Source organism: Melanostigma gelatinosum, assembly GCF_949748355.1.
Source record: "Melanostigma gelatinosum genome assembly, chromosome: 15".
NCBI classification, from domain to species: Eukaryota; Metazoa; Chordata; class Actinopteri; order Perciformes; family Zoarcidae; genus Melanostigma; species Melanostigma gelatinosum.
Genome location: NC_136648.1, coordinates 3,429,176 through 3,446,606, shown reverse-complemented (window position 1 = coordinate 3,446,606; position 17,431 = coordinate 3,429,176). Strand labels below are relative to the sequence as shown.

General features: G+C 43.5%; 1 long non-coding RNA gene across 1 annotated transcript; it reads left to right on the top strand.

The window, feature by feature from the left end:
• The first annotated feature begins 264 nt into the window (after positions 1-264).
• On the top strand, positions 265-1,217 carry LOC306788708. The gene is made up of 3 exons (XR_013772616.1): positions 265-406; positions 540-633; positions 804-1,217. It is a non-coding gene; the product is annotated as an uncharacterized lncRNA (long non-coding RNA).
• The last annotated feature ends 16,214 nt before the right edge of the window (positions 1,218-17,431 follow it).

Here is a 17,431-nt window from a genome sequence, read left to right as displayed (position 1 = left end):
CCATGTACATTTAATACATGGAGTAAGCTTCTCAATCACACATGCTGAACTGCACATTCAACCAGAGATTGTGGAGCAGAGGCCCCTTCCCTGTTCCAGCAAAGTTAAGTAAGTAAATGTGTGTTTCTATGTGTTTACCATTTTGATGATTAATGGCTTCACAATCGCAATTTGAATCTAATAATCCCACATAATGTGATAGTAATTATAATAAACAAGTAACAAACAGCTGTATTTTGTTTGTTATTCAGGTCAATGCAGAGTTCCTGCTGATCACCACCAAACTATTTCAATCAAAGTTCATGTCACAGCTGGACCTCTTCTCAGACTCCCTGATACAGGGCTTAAAGAGCAAAGGAGGTGTGAAGGAGAAAAGGTCAAGGATGTCCTGACCATCAATGATTTGGTTAGTACATATGTATACAATATTAGTTTCACTGTATTGGGGTGGTTATTGTAATATTTTCTTGTCCATATCTGCTTTTTTTAAAACATTTGATGAATAGTAAATGGCCTGCTTTTATTCTGCTTTCATCCAGAACCTTTAGTGTGATGACATCAACACCAAAAGGGAAGGGCATCTGAGAAGCCTGTCATCTACCTCAATGAAGATCCAGACTCTTTATCAATCTGGTAAGTTTATCGCAATATGTTTCCCATGTAGCGTCAAAGTGTTACCCACATATATATATATATATATATATATATATATATATATATATATATATATATACACACACACACATGTTTGTGGATTAATCACAAGTTTAAACACAAGTTTTCTGTGTTTGTGTTGTTGTCAGGCTTCCGCCGCTGAGGATGCAGTGAGGGACATCGCATTCACTGTCATAAGGATTTACATGATCCAAAGAGATGGGGAGCCAGAGGACGTGGGACTTGATCAACTGCATTAAAGTCCTGAACAACGTAGACGGTGTCATCATGGCGTTCATCATGATTTGGGCTAATTTGTGCCCTTAATCTAAGCTTTCCAGACAACTTCAAGTACATCTTTGAGCTTCTCCAGAAGGTCATAATGAATTTGGATGGGCACAAGCTGAATTCTAAGATACAGGAGCTGAAAATCAAGATGTTTGCACAAGAGGTGAACACCAAGTGACAAAGCCAAAGAACCTTGTCAGATCTTTTGGATGTTTTCTACTTTCATCTTCCGCCCAGTCAACGACAATCCATGACCTCATGGATGTTTTCCTGGTTCTGACATTTTGAAAAAATTGACTAGGCTGCACAGAGGCAAGCCAGAGACTGTAAATTACGGAACTTTTACATGTCACTGCAAGCTTGGTTAAGTGTTTACGCACAGAAAGTTTTGCCCAATTCACCTCCACATCCCAACTCGAGTGTGATTACGCTTGAACGTCAACTTGCACGTCCATTTTCCTCGTTGTCTGATTGAATGACTCTCTACTCGAGTTGAAATGGACCCTAACACGGTTCAATACGCTGTAACGTCCATTGACTATGAGTATCCTTGTTATTTATAATCTATAAGTTTTAGTTTGTGGATGTTTTGTGATTTTACTGTTGTAGCCCAAAAGTGGTCCAAGTTGCCTGTTTCTGCACATGATAACACAACATCGGCTATTCTTCAGTGTAAAGGAGTCCTTTTGTACTACCATCTGTACTGGTAGGAAAGAAAACAGCTGTATTGCTCTTGACAAACCAAAGTAGTGGGAATTTAGCACTTGCAATAGTGGTTGTACATATCGATTGCAGGAAGTTTTGTGCTTTTTGGAAATGATAGTTTATGGTGAGTGACTACACTGCAGTGCAATGATATTCCCTGTTTGGAGAGCAGTGCATAGCCTCCACCCTCATGGCGTCTTTGTTTGTGGCGCCAAGGGATTTGGGATAGCTTGGTATTTATTTGTCACCAGTTGTGGAGCTGTTACAAGACTACTGTTTTAATATTTAAAAACGATGAAAGATGCACTGTATAGATCATTTTGGAATTTTTTTGCTATCCTTTTCTGATCAGTGTTTTTGTAAAAAAAAACAAATTATATTTAAAAAATGAAATGCAGGCTCTAGAATCATGGATGGTCAGATTTGTACCATATTTAATGTATTTAAGCATTTTCAATAAAAAACACTTGAACTAGGTTTTGTCTCGTGTCTTAATTGGGGGTCAAATAAAAAAAAGTTTTTTACCTGATTAATTCATTTCCAATGAATTGTACTATATTGAGTTGGACTAACACAAATCAATTTCATTTCATGAATGGTATTTTTTTATTTAGGTTGTATTTGATCAAATTGAGTCGGACTAACTCAATTTAATTATATTGCATGGATGTTTTTAGTTTAAGTTAGGTCTAACTATATTTCCTCGGTGGAAAACCTGCCCACAATTTAATTGAGTTCATCCAATGAATTATTTTTTTGAGTGTATAGAAGCTCATATTCAACTCCTTCCTCACAACTTCATTGGTTGATGGCGTTATTTGCAAAGTGAAAGCTCAGAAAGAAAATCGACTTTGTTCCGGTAAAATACATGTTTTGCTTTTTCGCCCCGTAATGTTCGCATTCGCTGAAAGTATTCTTGCCAAAAACAACAGTTCAAAAAATATATAAATGAATTAAATGAATCTCTGGACACTGGCTGTATAATCGAACCGACAGATACGAGAGGGGTGTTCATCTCCTCATTTCATTCTCTGGGGCGACAGCAGCTCAGTCTGTGGGAAACCGGAGGGTCGCCTGTTCAACATACACACCAAGTACAGAGAGTGGACCGGTAAGTGAAGCGGTGCCAGATTCCTGGCGCGTCCCTTGAGCAAGGCACCGGTCCCCCAAATTGCTCTGGGCTGTGTAAATGTGAGACGATGGAAAAAAAGTTTCAAATTGTTGCACTACTCCTTTAAACAATTACACACAAGCTTGCAAGTTAGAAAAAGAAAAGATGAAGTGAGTTGCTATGGAAACAAGGATAAACTTAAATAAGTCATGAAGCTGTTCTTGGTAATTTTGCACACTGATGGCTGACCCCCCCCAACCAACCTTGGGATTTGGCCTGATGAGACAGGGGTCTTTTTACATGATGATCACAGTGCCATGATTAAATGGCGTCTGTTAAATTGGAATGAACTTCGTAAGAGCTCATGTAGCCTTCTGCTAAATGAATTTGGTGGAAGCCTTGGAATAAATAAAACACAGCTACGCCAAGAAAATTTAATGTAGACTGAGCAATAAAAACAGGCTTACTGGATGCCAAAGTTTAAATTCCTCAGTTCCCTTTCAGCTCACAACCAGTGGCTTCAGTGTGTGACGTGAAGAGCCCTTTCTCCCTGCAATGGTGCATATAATATATATATATATATATATATATATAAGATAAGGATTTATACCTCCAAACCCCTTCCATCTAGTTTTACACTTGGAGGTATTGCAGCTCTGGAGCTCCTGCAGTGCAGTCCGTCTTTGCTTGTGCGGTTATTTACTCCATGGAGTGCCTCGCAAAGTAGTGCCATTAATCATAGAAGTGCAGCTCAGCCTGATGCCCAAGTCCTCCAATTTACTGTTTGGAGGAAAAGTTTTGCTGAAAAATATTCATCTGGTGCAATCATCCCGCTCCTCAGCTCGGACACGAGGGATACACAGTGGATCTGTTCTGTGTATGGATAGATAGAGTCTGACAGAGCAGATGAGGAGAGTGCAGTTTGTCAGCAGTATAACAGTGACGCATCTCTGTTTCATAACCAGTAAAAAGTTCCTTTCTAATATAAGTACTGTGTGGTATAGACATGAAGAGAGAACTATGCCGTCATTCTGCTTCAGTTCAGCTGTCGTCTGTGAGGTTTTACTGCAGCTGGTTGAGCAGTGACCACCCGGCCCAGTGCCTCTGATCCAACACTCACTTCACCGGCTGGATGCTGGTTACAGACAAACTGGACCGTTACTCCCAATCAGCCAAGTCTGGTTGAACAAGTGTAGTTTGAGTTATAACACAGAATAATGCGTTTACATCCACATCAGAATAATATGTAATGCCGTTCTTTTGATACATTGTTCCCCGATAGGGAACAGAGTTGCATCCATTCAGTTTGATTGAAGGCAGGTGATTAACATGGGCCAAACAAGAACCGTTTATAAAAATGACTACAAGTCCTGCAGTGTTCAACAAATACACTCGAGTGACTCGATAGAGATTGTGAGCAGAGGGCATTGGATCTCTCTTCTTTATGTTTTGAAGACGGCGCAGTATGCATCGCGTTAACAAAGGAAATACAAATAAAGTGGGTTTTATGGAGGCAGTTGGCTTTACAGCTGTAAAGACAAACAGCAAGTTTCAACATTTAAATCTCTGGCTGCCATCTTGATGTGTTAGTTTTGGAAGTTTTATAACTGTTTTAACTTTTTCTTTCCTCCATCTGTCCACGCCTTCCAACTATCTATCACTTTATTAGTCCGAAGTGATACAATTGATATTATAAAGGTGGTACTTTATCACTTCATTCTTCTGTCAGTGGGAGGTTCCACCGCTAACAATACAAGTTCCTCAGACTGACAGTAAATGGGCTCAGCCACCGCCTCTGAAATGGTGATATCCAGTCTTGCTAAAGCGCTCATTTTTCTAAAACCTCTTTACTTCGAGCTGAAGAATGGCTGCCAATGATGAAGGCAATTAATGGCGTCTGAAAGGAGCCGTAAGCAATGATGCAGCGACTTAATCTGCTTTCTATTGCGGGGGCTATATCGAATATGTCAGTCTGCCCGTGTGCCACAATAGGCTATTGTTCAGGAGGGGGACATGAGAGATGACTTCTGCTGGGGAAACTGTCGCTTATGTTCACATGCACCTGAATACACACAGTATAAAGCTTGAACGGGCAGACGCACTGACTCAGGTATGGACACGTGTACGCGGGGTTAATGACTTCTCTGGCCGCTGCTGGACAGACAGATGGACGTGTGGAATGAACAGTGTTGTGGCTGATAGAAGTCGAGGGGGAGTTGCCATGTGTCCTGGTCTCCATTCATCAGCCGCCCTACGAGGTAACTAGACGGATCACACACACACACACACACACACACACACACGCAGCCGAGAGCGGTGTGCGATGCCTGTGTACATGAATGTAATATACTGTACACACAGGCAGATAGATGCATGGAGGACGTAGAACACTTGAACTCTTGGTTTCGTAAAGGTTTGTAGACATTGTGCATTTGGAGGAATTTTACATACATATGTGGAGACAAATCTGTATATTGCACGCGCACACACACACACACACACACACACACACACTTTAGTCAGTCAAATAAATACAGCACCACCTCCCAAAACTGCCATTTATTTAAATCAGCCACATTTCACAACAGTGTACTGAGTGGGACCACAAACTCGATAAGAGCATCCATAACTCTCCCCGTCCAATATAAACACATCGTCTTATATACAGGAAGTGTAGGAGAGTTTGTACACAGAGTGTCAGAAATGTAGCTGTTAAACAGAAGAAAGCCACCCTGTCCTTCAGTAAACAAAGGCTGGTGAACAAATAGGCCGGAGTGTGTTGCTGTTACCCAACGGCACGCATTCATACTTCACAAACACACACAGATGTATAAAGGGCAGGAGCAGTGTTCATTACCATGCCACATTAAAAGACAGCACAAAAGGAACATAAATGACTCCACGCTCCAATAGCTTAATTGCTAATCTCTTCTTTTAGGACAGTGTTTATTTCATTTGCCCCGTTTTAGCACCGATACCATCTCTCCCTGCTAATTAACTTGTTTGGATAAAACGTCTACGGCTTCATGCCAGGCAGGCAACAGAGAAATGCATGGGCCATCTCAGTGTGAGATTTCAACATAAAAGTGAAATACTGAAAATCTTTTCACTACTGCAAAATGCATGGGTGAAGCTCGTGCTTCCCTTGAGTACCAGATGCCAGTTCAGAAGACACACATGTGACCCAAAGTGCGCTAGCATGCATGACGCTGGCCTTGAAAGGAATTGAAAGGAATTTTGAAATTGCCGCATTTCCGATTGCCAGCATCTGGTTCCCCGGATGGCCCGTTACATCAGATGAGATCTGAGAAGCCCGGACGCCCTTCACTGGTCCCCAACTGTTTTAATCTGGTACCTTGGTGTTAATCTATCACTCTGTTGCGTTGCTGCGACGGCGCTCTCTCGTTGTGTCGGACTTTGTGAAGTGAAAAGTCTGAGCTGGTTTATCGTCACTGTTTGAGTTTGTGCCACGATGAGAAGCAAAACGAATTCTTCTTTGAGGATAACAGACGCAGGCCTCCGTGAGTTTGGGAGAGAAGAACACACAAAAAGGCTGAGAGTGACAAGGACAATGTTGCATGGAGTCACAGTTCGAGGCGCTTGCTAGTTTGTTGCCACATTGCACCATACTTTGAAAAGTGATTTCTTTATCTCGTGTGTGGAAACCTGGGAAAGGAGGAGGGGAGGGAAAGAGAGGGCATGTCGGAGAGGAACAAGGAGAGAAGAGTGTTTGCTGCTTTGTGCAACTGTGCTGACGTGATCGGCGGTGAAAGAAAAACGATTTCTTTATCTCGTTTCTCAGTGCTAGGAAATAGGAAAGGGGGGGGGTGCCAAAAAAACAAAATGGGGGACACGTTAGACGGTGGAAGTGAAGCGACGCTCGGTGAAAATGAGAGAGACAGCGTGAGTGAAAAACAGTGTGTGCTCCTAGATGTGTTTAATGCACAAGGTGCGTAGAGAAGCAGAGAGATAAAGAGGCCGCAAAACACAGCAATGAGAAAAAGAGAGGGTGTGATTAGAGAGGGAAGAGAGCGGGTTCTGAACTATTGAACGCCGTATCTGGCTGTGTCGGCAGCCATCTGTACACTGAGCCCTGAACCCATTTAAATTCAGGACGATTGCACTGTTTCTCAAATCCTTCAGAGCTGAATGCTTTTCGCGCCCCGCCGACAGGCTCGGAAGAGTAACACTGCGGCTGAAAATACCAACAGCAGCAGCACAGCCGACGGCGGATCTCTTTGTCTGCTTAGAAAGGCAACATTATCTACCTGGCAAGACTCTTTTACACCTGGAGTTTCTCTGTCTGCGTTTCCTTATTTTCGTGACATTTTCGGTGATGAGCACTTCAGTGCGTGGGGAGGTTGTGCACAATGCCACAAAGGTCACATTTCAGTCTAAGAGAGTGGCCAGTGCTGTAAACGCAGCCCATTCCTGGAAGTGGATGTGGACAATGCACCACTGCCACCTCTACCGAGGGCTTCAAGAATGTCCTCATCGTCGAATCAGCACCTCCGACAACAAATGAACGTTGTAGCTTTTACAGAGGATTTGTTTGTGTGGCTTTTGTATTTGATCAGAGGTTCGTCAAGACCACCCCCTGATGGGGTCAGAAGACATGCATATCGGAGTGGTTGACACAAAGAAAATGGAACTTTACTCTTAAAAGGGGAACATCATGCTTTTCTTGCACCTAGACATGCAATCTGTGACAAGTGGGAGGCATTGCTTGATTAATTCTTGGTAACACAACGGGTCAAGGTAGAAGTTTAAACATTGAAAGAACTGGGAAAGCTTCCAAAGTGAGGCGTCTAGAAGGCATTCAAATCAAATGTCCAAAACACCTCAACTGACTCCTTTCAGTGTAGGAACAGTGGTTCTATTCGAAGTTCTTCTGGTTTAGTCGAGTTACCCTGTGAACTAGTTTGGCAGCTTGCATCTGTGATCTTATATCTTTGTCATGAATCAAAAATCGTAACAGTACCATGGGTGAGGAATGGACCGTACATTGATTGGAAAATTGGGAACTTTAACTCCCACAAGGGTCTGGTATGACATCTGCATCACTGCCGGCTCTCCAATCCAATCACACACCCGCCCTTATTGTTTTCCGTGCAGCTAGCTGTCTTTGGTGCCAGTCATGATTAAACGCTGTGAATTAGTGATACTCGTTACCAGGAGAGGTTGAAAGGAGATGCCAGTTTCTAAAACGTTACGTTTCTATGTCAAAACCTCTGGAGTCAACGTCAGCAGAGCACGTTAGCTTAACTAGTGTTAGCATGTTTATGCTAGCCACTGAAAGTATACTGCAGGTCTGGACATGCTGCTTTTGCATTTTAATGATTTGAACAGTGAATAAAGACCTACATGACAGTGTTGTTCCTTGATTTTATTATCTTCTGTCTCGATCTCCAGGTGAAGCGGTGGTTCACTTTTACGCTGTGATCTGAAGGCTTTAGCTTTAGCGTCTTTCTTTATCTTTTTAACCTGTTTTTGCAGCTGAATCAGTTTGACATCCTGGAGATATCCTTCAGATACATATATTATATATATTCTTCTTTCTGCTTCTCTCTGAAATCGCTCTTTGTTTCTCCAAAACTAGATACAATTTATTGCGGGAGTGTAGTTGGTGACAGTGTGGGCTCCATTGTAGCTCTGACAGCTTGACGGAGTAGCAGCGGGGTGGCGGGGTTTAGCGAAGGGTCAATTTAAGCTCCAGAAAAGCAGCTCGACTTGCCTTTTTAATGGCACATCCGGTGCATGTGAGGAAACATCAGATTATGTAAGTCCAGCTCTACACACATGTTGGCACATTGTGTCAGTAGTATCTGTGGGACTGCGATGACCAGGAGCATCAGCTAATCGCACCACATCTAAACTGTGTGTAACTGTGTACCCTCTTAGGACATCGCGCAGCACTCAAATCAGTGCATCGCATCGGCACCTATTTTATCAACACTCGGTCACTGACACTCAAGGGCAGCTTCCAATTTCAGCCAGTGATGGATGGGCTGGTGGGACGAGGGGGCGGGAGATGATGAACCCCAATCAGGGGGCTCCTCTGGGACTTTCATCAATGGGCTACTTCCTGAAAACATCTGCCACCCGGTTATCAATCATCGGACGAGCAGAGAAACCGCCCGATGGAATGATGGTCTCAGCCATCGCATGGTCTCTGGCAGGAGGCGGACAGGAGACAACACCTTTTGAGGTTTTCATCACTGTATTTTGTCAATACATGATCAAAGTGATAGCAGGACAGGCTAGTGCGCTTTGACAAGGACAGTATTCTCCGCCTGTAATGAATCAATAATTTCCTCTGAAGATTAGAGAATTCCTTGATGAAATCTGATCTATGCGGAGTACGGAGGATGCTACCAGGAAGCAAACGTAAAAAAAGAGTAACAGAGCTGAAACGTATCGTATCAATCTGGACAAAAACGTTATTTAAACTATGAAAAATTTATTTGCCGAAATGCTGTGTTGTCATCTTGCAGGAGAAGCGCTCTTAGTTGCATGTATCAGCAGGGAAAGTCCACGTAACCTCGTTCAAATAAATCGAGCAAAGACAAGAGTAAGATTCTTACTCCTGAGAAGTGAGAGTTTAAACATCCTCTGTTTTTTAATGAATTGTTGTTTTTTAAAGGTGTTTGCGACCCATTTTCAAAAGCATGTTATCCCAAAACGTTACGCCCTGTTAGCACGTCGCTTTCGTGTTTGGAGTTCAGAGTGACACAGTCCACAGTGTTTGGTGTGATTACTCCAGATGCTGCCTGGCGTGGAACTAATGAGTCGTGCTTCACCCCGGGTCAAGTCTGAGGCTTCTGCTGGGGCTTTGAAGCTTGTTTACCCTCCTGCCTGATACCCATGAGGCCTCCCCTCAGCCGCTCCTGCTCCGCTCCTCTCCCTGCATACCTGCGAGCAACATCAAAGTCACAAACCACAACATTACAAACCAAGAAATTGATTGTTACAATGTTTTACAGCCACAAATTAAAGTGCATTTGTAATCACAGACCATCATGTATCGATACTGTGCATGTTGAACTGGCTGCTGCTTGGTTTGTCGAGGAGTTTGGTGTATAAAGTCAAATATGATATTCTCAATATCTTAACCGCATGTTGTATCTGGGATCTAGCTACACTGGAAGCAATCACAGGCTGGATTTTTTAACTTGCAGGGTAGCTAAGAGCAGAGATGTTCACGATTCAGCAAAAGCTGATGTGGAAGAGGAGATCAATACATTTGAGCATCTGCTGCCATTGACTCCTCCTGCACATTTGCTGTGCGAGCCACAAGATAGATGTTATGTTTACAGCAAGTCAAGCTCATTTACATACAAGATGTGAGCCGATCACGGCATACACCCAATGCATTAAACCACGCAGGGCGTGATTCAAATGACTCTACTACCATCTATACTCCTCCTCAATCACCCCCATTAACTACCTTTGCACCGTAGTGTTTCACAGACGCCGTTATCAACGCTGAACTGGGTATCGACCGAATGACAGCGATTGATTCCAGGACCCATGTCCAGTCAAGGTCAGCACGGTAATCCCTCCACACCTACGCGAGGTGGGAGCAAGATGGTCTGTTGGCACATTAAGAAGGCTGACCCCCCCCCCCCCCCCCACACACACACACACACACACTCTCCTGGAGCTTTATCACAAGTGGCTGGAGAAATGCAATGCCTGAGAGGGATAAAGGCCGGGCAAAGAGTCGGGAGGCTCTGGAATCAGATGAAAATAAAAAGTCAAGGAGGATTTCAGGGGATTTGCAACATCCAGCTCAAGGTTCGCTGCCACAGTTCTCTGTGTGTGTGTGTGTGTGTGTGTGTGTGTGTGTGTGTGTGTGTGTGTGTGTGTGTGTGTGAGAGAGAGAGGTGTGAGGCATTCAGTCTTGACCTTGCCATGCCGAATCCTATTTCCTTTTGGCTGTTGCCCGGCAACATCACCTCGACAGTGAGGATGGTGGGAGACAGGCAGCAAGAGAGGAATAAAAACAGACACAGGTCTCACGCTGACTTGATACTTTCATCGTCCCTCCACAATTACAGTTAACAGGGGTTTCTTCTTTTCAACCCCTCGTGGCACAGGTCACAGGTCAAAGGGCAGCCAATAGCATCTCTGGCCCCTGGCGAAAGAGGTTTAGCAGCTTTAATCTACCAGACGTTATGGCCTTCACTTGTATCTGACCCCGGGGAAGCAACAGGAGTGCAGTAGGTGGTCAAGATCAAAGTCGTCCTATAGGACACTGGCACATGTGGCCGCCTGTAACCCCTCCTAGATAAACATGATGTAATATCTGCGTGAGCTAGCAGCTGACCCCCGAGAGTCCAGCCTCTTCACCCCGGAGTCAGAGCACAATAAGGGCCCTTTAGTTTTTTTTTCTCCGCCAGCTTCGATCAAAGGAGGAAGGAAATGATTGAGTGGCTTGTAACTCCCATCGAAGCATTTAATAGAAACAAGAGAAGGCTGAACACAGGGGAAGGTGGAGAACACTGAGGCGATGGATCCACGGGGGCCATTTGGAATCTCAAGGGGCTAGTGCTGTGACAATGGGAGTCCGTTTATAGCCTATAAAATTGTAATAATTCATACCTACAATATCGAGACCCATCATAAATCAACAAAAAGCTAGGTGACTACGAGGCTCACAAGTCTGGAACCGCTTCTCTCAACTCGACGGTAGATTATGTCCCTGGATGCGCTGCTAAAACTGGGTCGAACCAATCCAAAGTCTTTCGGGCGTCCCACGATATTGTGGTGGTGACATGAAGACATGTTGTGCTTGTAAACACTTGCACACATGCACAGAGCGGCCTTACAGACACACACTGAACTTTCACTCACCGCTATTTAAAACCTGTGAAATAATCTCGGCGCTCTCCTCCCGCCAGTAACCAGCTCCAGAATGTGTCAGAGGTTTTATTCCTCAAACTCTGCGGCTCCTTATGGTGCATGTTGTGATCAGCCTGACGGAGTCCAGGACATGTGAGGGGCGCAGCTTTGTTAGCATCCGTTCCCCTGAGAAGGGTCTCAGACGACACGCCCCCCTGAGATATCTACCAGGACTCACTTACTGATTTCAGCCAAAAACTCTTTTATTTTCCGAAACCTGAACATGTAGTTTTTGGACCTTGAACAAACCAAATTGCGAGGGTGTGTCATGTAGGCGTGTCCTGAAGTACTGTGGACCCGCACGACTTGGTTCTCACCAGCAATCTAGCAACATTTTTAAATTTTAGAAATCCCAGTTCGACAGACAGAGATCTCCGACTGTCTGGTATCGTAATACTAGGTGACAACATTCTTACCAATACTGGTTTCATGGTCTTATTTTTGGACGTCATTCTTGCTGCCGATGACAATATTGTACCACGGAGAACTACTGACATCTGTGCATGTGGCGATATTGTACAAACGTCAAACTAGATAAGAAACAAGAGCGGCCATGAAAGGTTTATGTCGTACTCGACGAATAGTTGTTGTGTAGTTTCCTGTGCAAATATTGTAGTACTTAGAATAAACTTTTGATTTGTAGGTAACCCGTCTAAATGTCAGATTTCACATGTTTCTTGCCCTTATGGACGTTTTAAGAGATCGCATTCCCAGATATCAGCAATTACTTCGACAAGAAAACTCCTTTTCCCTTTATTTTATTCTTTTTGCACGAGGTTTATCTAAGTTTATACACCTCACATCTGTGATATGTTGTGCTGGGTTCTGGGTCCTAACATTGTGTGGATATATATAGATTTAGTATAAATCTGTCTGCAGGGAGCAAGAATGTACACACTCCTTCTGTATATTTTTCCATCTTTCACCACCACATTTGACGATTGAAACTTTGTTGCAAGAACTTTCTCGAAGAAGAGAGAAAAGAACCCACTTCTTTATGCTGCAATCTTTTGGCACAACGGGATCAGAAAATTGCTTCAGTTCACATCAACTGAGGCAGACAGAAATATCTATATTATATCCGTAACCGCAGTATTTGTGGATAGATGGGCCAGGGTTTTTATAGAGTGTAAATGGAGAGACGCATCTAATGCATGTCAAACAGCCTCGCTTCAAAACGTGATAACAAAAGTGGATAAAAAGGATGTGAGCAGAAGTGAACATGAGTTTCAGAAGGTAGTACAATAGAAACAACCCTTCTGCACACAGGAATGCACAGTTACTTTATTTGCTTTCAGTCAGACTTTATCCAGGTTCATCAGGGCACATCGATGCATCATTCCCAACATCATTGCTTCAAATGCTCAAACTGTTCACTCCAACACAACCGAAGCAACGCAAAGTAAGTATTTTTGACTGAAAAGAAGCAACTTCTATAATTTGAGTTGGACTTAAAATGGACCTCGTCTCTCAGATTCTATTGAGTGACAATTTAGTTTAATTTAGAAATAAGAAGTGGAAAAAAAAAACAATGTCACCACAAACGCACAGAGATACCTTAGGGTCCTGAATAAGAACTCAAGAGGAACGCAGTGAATTATGGCATTCTCAGCACAGCAAGTTTGCTTTATGAGCTGACACAGCAAACACAACTGCATCCTCTTCACTTCACCTTTAGAGATAATCATACCAGCACAGTCAGCAAACTGTGAGCAGGACCGAAAAGAAACAGAACGGCACAAAGTTCAGGAGCCACTTATATTTACAAGTCAAGGAGAAGAGCTCAATGAGATCTTTTGAGCGGGACGTCTCAATGACCCGCAGCGGATTTAGGCTACCGAGCTCACGCGTGACACAAAAATCAATGCAATCGGCAGCCTTGGCAGCCGATTGGACCAGAGCAGATGTAAGCAAAGGTTAAATGTCAAAGCACTGCAAAACATTCCCTGGTTGAGGGAATCGAGACTCTATAGTTCAAACTGAGCAGAATGTTAAAGTTCTTGTAGAAATCTAGACAGTTCAGCCAAACCACTCTCATTATCACAGACTGCTTCTGTCTAGAAGGCGTTCTTCACTCAACCGCAGCATCTAAACATCCATTTGGTTGATTTCCAGGTTTGAGTCAATGCACAGCTCTTTGCATGGTGTTCATACCCGTGTGACGATAACCAGACGGTTTATTGCACAGAAGCATCCGATACTGCAGGCGCTTAATATCCTCGGCAGGTGATTGGATGAACCATCATGTCAATCAAACTCTTCTTTAAAGAGAGTCAAGAGAAGAGTGGAAACATCCTTCGGCGGCGCTCTTTGCTCTTCTTTCAATGAAGAACTACAGTTGTGATCTGACGCTATTTTAACAACTACGCGAACGTCTTTGAACCACCACTGAGAAGGAGCAGTCGAACAGTCTCACGGCAGTTCGTGAAATAATCACGAAATGCAACCGATGGGTTTCGTGTACAGCGACACGAATCGACTGTTTTCTGTGTCTTTTTTTTGACGGCATTATGTTAAAAAACGAAGGTTAGCTTTACGCAACAAAACCACTGAGTTAGGTTTGAGGAAAAACATGGTTGGGCTTAAAATAACTACACAGTAGGCAAGAAAACCACGAAAAGTTGGCTCTGGGCAACAAAACCACGACAATAAAACCACATTGTAGACTTAAGATGTTTTAACCTGCAATTCACCAAATCAATGATAAAACTGTCTTTCAATCAAATGACGAAAGCAAAGATTCCACCCTGTGAAGTGTCCCAAGATAAATCCAGTCCTGAGGTTTCCTCATCTATGTTGTCTAAATTCATCCAAAATGTAATTTTTAGCAACTATCACATTCAACCGGTACTTCGGTGTTTTCTCTCGATATTTAAGCAACATATATAGTTATTCGTACAGCTCGTTCAGGTTGATTCAGAACTGGAGTTTGATTAAAGCGGAGAAAAAAAAAAGTCATAATCAAAGTAGTTGCATTAAAGGAAAATACAGAAGGATGTGTGCTGGGCAGCTTTGTTTATTAGGCTCGACATGAGAGAAGTTTAGAGAGAGAGAGAGAGAGAGAGAGAGAGAGAGAGAGAGAGAGAGAGAGAGAGAGAGAGAGAGAGACAGAGAGACAGAGAGAGAGAGACAGAGAGACAGAGAGAGAGAGAGAGAGAGAGAGACAGAGAGACAGAGAGAGAGAGACAGAGAGACAGAGAGAGAGAGAGAGAGAGAGAGAGAGAGACAGAGAGACAGAGAGACAGAGAGAGAGAGAGAGAGAATTGGGAATGAAATTCAAAGAATGGAAGAAAAAATTAAATCAATTTTTACATTAAAATCACTTTCAGATATCCAACATTGGTGCCTTTGGTGAACCGGACGGCTAATTTTGTCGTCCAACAATTGGCTGAGCTGACCGCTGGCAGAGGAGGAAGACGATGTAATTAACCATTTTACTGTCATGTCTGACCACAGGGAGCCTAATTGTTTCTGCCGACGCCACAGACAGCAGGTCGAGGGGAGAAAGTGAACATTTGTTACGGCCCTTCGTTAACGTGGGGTTAAATCTATTACCCTCCCCTTGAAAGATATTCCCAAATGACTTACATACATGCAAATGGAGGCGGCATACTTGATATTTAACCTTAAAATGGTAATCAAAGTCTTTATGAGACAAGTGTGACGGTTTATAATACATGTGAAGAGTATAATCCGATGCAATTACTCAGAATACATCGCAAATTAGTTGTAAGAGTCTCCGCCCTGAAATATGCAAAACACAAATTGGTTAGAGGCCCAAAAAAGCCCACATATGCACTGCTAACTGATGCAGAATTTCTTTATCATCACTGCATCATAAATCTAATCACACGCACACGCACACACACGCACACACACACATCAATACAATCCACAGCAGGAGTGGTTTGTTTCATGTACGTGGCTCTTTGTTCACCTTTGTCTGACAGCCGGCTGTGAAAGGTTTGATCAGTCGGGTCTGATGTTTCTGTACACGTACATCGTCAATTTTGTTTCGAAGGAAACACATTTTGTTTCTTTGACATATCAAACGTTTCTCATCATAGTGATATTGAGGAGGTCGGAGTAGATGGTCAAACAAACAACACTTTCCCTCAGTGTTGGTGTCCAGTGTCCGATTTTTTTATTTCAGAAATTCTATTTTGTGTTTCTTTTTTACTCATTTGGCAGTTGTGGACCTCAAGTTTATTTTGCTAAATATTCAGTTCTTAATTTGTGATTATCTATTTTTTTGTAAACATATTCTTTTGTTCTATCCCATATGATTGCTTTTCATACCGACAGTAAAAAGGGCATATTTGTCCAAATGTTCTGCTCTTAGTGCTTACTACTCAAGCCTTCTAACCTCAGTGGTGGGAAACGGCTTCAGCTTGGAGCTACAAACTGGACTGCAGGATTTGGGACAATTTCCTTCCGTGGAGCCACACAAGGACGACTGAAGCACAGCCGTGCAACGTGCGATTGAAAAAGCGTGAATGCTAGTCGGAGAATCGTCAGCCGAAGTCTTGCTAGCGCCAAATCCCTCATTGAGTCTTTTGTTTCATCCGGTCCCTGCAGTCTGAGATAAGATGCACGTGTGGGCTGAGCACAGGCTCACCCTCTCCGCCATTACATGCCGTGACCGGTGGCCAAATCTGGACAATGCCGGTGCGGTGGCCGAGCGAACCATGCCCGGCGGGCAGTGTGCAAAAAACACTGAAGGCCGGACGGACAAAGATGTTAGGGAGGATATCAGAGAATATGAAGAAACTGAGTATAATCCAACCAGGTTCTGCACATAAAGCAGCTTTAATCAGAGAGATCTTTGTGCCTCCCTTTGACTGCAAATAACAGATTTTTGCAAATGACTTTAAAAAGACGGATTATAGCTATAAGACCCCTCTCTGGAGTCATCTCTCTGATAAATTTGCAGATTTGCTTGGGGGGGGGGGGGGGGGGGGCTCAGAAATCGATCATGCTGTCAACTCTGCAGCACAACAGTTTTACAAAACTGAGCACTGTTGTTGATTGAAATCGCTGTGGCTCCGCAGTCATTGTATTCAGCTCCTATCTTTTAACAGCGGCAATAAAAAAACTTTGGGCAAACTGATAAAAGCTACTTTTCCAAGAGATAACATGACAAGAGCCAATCCCAGCAGAGCGTCGAAGAGATGCGGAGGCAAGACCCCGTCAGGAGTTGAAGCAGGAGCTGCTTTTGTCTTAGATTTAGAATAATAATTACAACAATAAAGTTACACAGCCTGAAAAAACCCTCCAATCCCCTTGACACCAACATCTTCTTAGCAACTGCATTCTGAACCATGTGACAGCGTCGATGGCAGCAGAGGAGAAGAGGGCTCATTCAGGCTTTGGGGCCTAGATGGACAGGGTTTGGCCTCAGGTCACTGACACCATGTTTTTCATGCGGAGCCCCTATCCTCGGACACACGCCAGTCTTTATTTTCCATCAGGGAAGAGAAATGTCTGTGCTCGAAAAGTGGAAGCCAATCGAGAAAGAGGGCAACACACACACACACACACACACACACACACACACACACACAGCGAGAGGGAAAGGAGGAGGGGGAGTCGACACACTGAAGACAAAATGGCTTTCATCCGCACAGTAGCGGAAGGCCAGAGGTCCCTAATTCTTCTCCCCCACTGCTTCTTTCTCTTCATTTCGAGCCTCCTTTAATCTGCGAGGAATATGGTTGAGCGACGCGCTCCCAAATCACACAAAAGATGTTTGCACTGCTTCACTCGTCC